We start from the raw sequence: 5068 nt of genomic DNA on the forward strand, positions 1-5068 counted from the left end.
CAGCAGAAATTAATGAAATAAAAAAACTGAAGATGAACAGAGAAAATCAATTAAACTGAAATTAGTTATTTAACAAGATTGACAAAATTTACAAATTCTTTAGCTATATATAACAAGAAAAAAGAGAGAAGACTGAAATTGTTATACTTATGAATAAAAAGCAGTATATTATTATCATCCTTACAGAAATAAAAGGATTATAAGGAAATATTAGGAATGCTTATAGGCCAAAAAACTAGATAACTTAGATGAAATGGACAAGTTTCCAGGAAGACACAAACTGATGAAACTGACTAAAGAAGGAAGAGAAAATCTGAATAGATGTATATAAAAAGGATTAAATTAGAAATGTTTGAAAATCACTAAGAAAAGCTCTGGCCCATGAGGCTTCCTTGATGATTTCTACCAAACATTTAGAGGTAATACAAATACTTCACAAACTTTGCAAAAAAATAATAATAATAGAAGGAACACTTCTCAGTGCATTCTATGCTCTCAATACTACCTGATATAAAATCCAGGCAAAGACAACATAAGAAATAAAAACATTTATTCACATAAAAACTACTATATGAATGTTCCTAGCAGCAACATTCATAATGGCAAAAAATGGGAACAGCCTGAATATCAATTGGGGAATGGATAAACGAAATATGGTATATCCACACAATAGATTATTATTCGGCAATGAAAAGAAATGAATTACTGAGGCATGCTATTCATGAATAAACCTTGATATATTATCCTAATTTTAAAAATCCAATCACAAAAGACTACATACAGGATAAGGCAAAAGTAGGTTTACAGTTGTTCATATAGAAAACTATTGGCCCGGTGCACGAAATTCATGCACAGAAAGGGGGCGGGGGGGGTTTCCTAGCCCAGCCCGAACCCTCTCCAATCGGGGACCCCTTGTAGGATGTCCGATGACCAGCAGTCGGATATCCCTCTCGCAAACTGGGACCACTGGCTCCTAACCGCTCACCTGCCTGCCTGCCTGATTGACCCTAACTGCCCTCCCCTGCTGGCCTGATCTTGCCCCCAACTCCCCTCCCCTGCCAGCCAATTTGGTTCTGATTGGTCGGTTTCTATGCCAGTCAGTGTCTCCGGACCTATCTCCAGGCCTGATCAGAGAGGCAGGGCTGATCAGCAGTCCTCATAGAAGCCTGGAGAGAAACAGAGGTGTGGCTGCTGGCGAAGCCCAGAGAGAAAGAGAGAGGCAACGGTTGATCAACAGCTGTCATGGAGGCTGCAAATCAGATCCTGCCTCTCTATGTGGGTCTCTCTCCAGGCCTGATCCACAGCTCCCTCAGTAACCCAGCAATGGCTGCAAGACTGACTTCTGGTGTTCGGTGGAGCCTTTGGTTAGTCCTTATAGACCCTGGGTTTTTATATATTAGGATAATACAGCCTGGCCAGTGTTGTTCAGTGGTTAAGCACCAACCCATTAATCAGAAGGTCACAATAGGATTTCCGTTCAAGGCACATGCTCAAGTTTTGGGCTCGATACCCAGTAGAAGGTGTGCAGGAGACAGCTGATCAATGATTCTCTGTCATCATTGATGTTTCTTTCTCTCTCCTTCTCCCTTACTCTCTGTGAAATCAATAAAAAAACATTAAAGGAGAAAACAATAGATTATAAATAATAATATAAGGAAAAATTATGTTTTGTGTACTCACAACTGTAAATCTACTTTTGCCCCACCCTGCATTATATGATTACATTTATATAAAACATAAAAAAAATAGGCAAACCTATAGATAGAGAATGCATTATTTTGTTGTCTGTAGCTGGGGGTTGGAGGAGGAGCTGAGAATGGGAGTGACAGTAATAAATGGAGATTTTTTTTTTTGGCATAAAGAAAATATCCTAAAATTAAATTATACTGATGGTTGAGCAACTCTGTGAATATACTAAAATTCAGTGAACTATACACTTTAAATTATTTAATTTTATGGAATATGAATTATATTCAATAATTCTGTTTAAAGAAACCAACAATAAATCCTCTAAAATAAGAAGAAAAATGTTCCATAAAAACTTAGAGGAATAATTTTAATACTAACTATGTTTTTTAAATTCAATAAATAAGTCATGAATAGTGCGTAGTAAACCCTTTTCCAGCATGAATACTTATATGGTCACCCATTAGTTCAATTCATCATATTTGGTCACTTAAAATACTTATAAGAACATACAAAAGTTGAGAAAGTATGCCTTTAAGAAAGAGATGATGACAGTAACAACTTAAGAAGAAAGTCCATTTGGTGTTTGGTATTCAGTATTTTTAGAGAAGAATTTAATGGAAGAAAACTTTGATTGCTTTTTTGTATTGCACATTGCTAAAATGCTGAGTGGTAAGGTTTTCATACCCATGGCTCTTTCTTTATAGAAAGAAATAGACCCAAATTCCCATTTCCATCATCCTTGTGATGGGAGGTAGCCCTCTCAAAATTTGATTGAGTTCAGGACCATAAAGGACAAAGGAAAAAAACATGAAAAATGAAAGCTTTCTTAGCTCCTGAGAATCATTTTCTATCTATGTTCACTATTGGATCGCTACAAAATTGTGATAAGCCACCAGTGATCCATTCAGAATGGTCAGGTATCGGCCTTAGTATGCATAGATGCTTTCCAGTTCAATTTAGTTTCCTGGCTGCATTAAAATACTACATATCTAGCCTTATGATAAAGCCCCTTAACTTTTTTAGTTTTACCAGAAGAGTTTTCAAAGAATATCAAGGTCAAGTTAAAAGTAACCTCACAATGAGAAATACATTGTAGGACAAACAGGAGGGCATGTAGATGCAATCTGAATTGGCAATCATCTTATTCGTATACCCTCTTTGTGTCATTTTCTCTCTTTTCGCCCTTGCATCAACTTTAGAACTAGGTTCTATAAGTTTTTTTTCATGCAAAAGGTTAAAATAATAAATTCATTCTATTATTTACATTATCCTAAATTACCCCAAATCCTTTCTCCAACCTCTTACTGTCAGTGTATACCTGGGATTCATTCATCATGTTACTTAATACATTATGAAAATAACTGGGTTACAGAAATCAATTCTCAATGTAGATCATTTCTGTGATGGTAACAGAACAAGATAGAACATGCCTCTAAGCCACAGGGCAACCACACACAAAAGAGAAATCTGTTAAGAGTCACCAAAAATGCCCTCACCTATAAATGATGATGAAAATGCTAATAGCTAACTAACATTTATGGGGCATTTACTGTATGGCATGCCTAACCCTAAGCTCTTTATAATTATTAGTTAATCCTCTAATAACCTTAGAAACTAGGATGATGTATAAATCGCTCTTTGTAGTTATTAGTTAATCCCCTAATAACCTTAGAAATTAAGATGGTGTATGAATCTGGAACTGAGGCATACAGGGTTTCAATAAGTTGTTCAGGTTTCTTACTATGTTACAAAGCCAGGATTCCAATGGAGCAGTTGGGCTCGCGAGCTTGAGTTCTTTACCACTCGCTGTATCTAGTCCTGGGTAATAACAGCAGATGGTGTCTATTTTAAAAATATATCAGTTGCAAATAGCTAAAGGTCATTCTCTGCGATTTGCATTTGCATGGGGTAGTTACAGAATGTCTTACATATTCCTGAAGTAGTTGCAGAGTGACATAGATTTAAAGTTAGATGCAACTGAAAACTTCAGATTTGGGTAACTTAGAAACAAACGAACAAATAGCCTATTATTGTTAAAGCACTTAAAAGAGAATAAAGAAATTTAACTTTTATCTATGCCTTTCTAGACTTCAGTTTCCTCATCTATAATGAGAAAATTGGAGGATTTGACTTCAAATACTCCTTAGAGTATTGATTCTATTATTTATTTCAGTGTTTTTATTCTGTTTTTAGGATTTATTTCAATATCTTACCTTCATATTCTCTGCCTATTATTCTAAGAGGTTGTTTATTTCTTTTTCTTACACACTTATCATAGCACTTAATATGTTAAAAAGTAAAATTAATTATCTGTGATATGTGTTGAACATATACATTTTCCATTTTATTATTTTTCTTATGTTATTTTGTGATTTTGCCATTTAAAATTTAAGTAATTGTATATAGTCATATATGATTTATTTTCTCTAACTCTTCTGGCTTTGATGTAAATGTAAAATATAAAACCAAGGTATTCTGCCCAGTCAATGTTGCTCAGTGGTTGAGCCTCAACCTATGAACCAAGAGGTCATGGTTAGATCCTCAGTCAGGGCACTGGTTGCAGGCCCAGATTTCAGGCTGGATCCCAGGTGCGGGGGCATGCAGGAGGCAGCTGATCGCTCAGCCTTTTCTTTTATGAGTTAAATTAAAAATATTTTATGTATTAATAATTTTAACAAAATGTAAAATAATTTTAAATAAACCTTTCTTTCAAATAGCTAGCCACTTACCCCAATATCATTTATTAAAGAGTCTACCTCTCCCAACTGATTGCTTATTAAGGAAATTCAACCTTGATTATAAATTACCTTCTTCAATAAATGTAAGTTATTTTATAAACTCTTCCTTCTGTCTCATTGTCCATCTGTCCCTGCATCAGTACCATATTGACCAATAAATGTATATGAAGATGCTAAATTTTATTTATGTTAAAGGAAAATAAATTAAGGTGACAATGAACTTTTTCAACCAGATAGACAAACATTTATACTTTTTTAAGATATATTTTATTGATTTTTCTAAAGAGAGGAAGCAAGAGGGATAAAGAGTCAGAAACATTGATGAGAGATAATCATCGATCAGCTGCCTCCTGCATGCCCCTCACTGGGGATGTGCCCGCAACCAAGGTACATGCTTTTGACCAGAATCGAACCTGGGACCCTTCAGTCCACAGGCCAACCCTCTACCCATTGAGCCAAACCGGTTAACATTTATACTTTTAATAATACCAATATTGTTCAAAATGTCAAAACTAGTCACACTAAAAAATTTCAATGTAAATAAAAATTATATAACGAGGCAGCAACTATAAATAGTTTATGTGTATGCTATCCAACCTCAAACAATGATTCTCCATGTATGACTGGGGGTCCTCAAGGTC

This window comes from Myotis davidii, unplaced genomic scaffold (genome assembly GCF_000327345.1).
Source record: "Myotis davidii unplaced genomic scaffold, ASM32734v1 scaffold252, whole genome shotgun sequence".
NCBI classification, from domain to species: Eukaryota; Metazoa; Chordata; class Mammalia; order Chiroptera; family Vespertilionidae; genus Myotis; species Myotis davidii.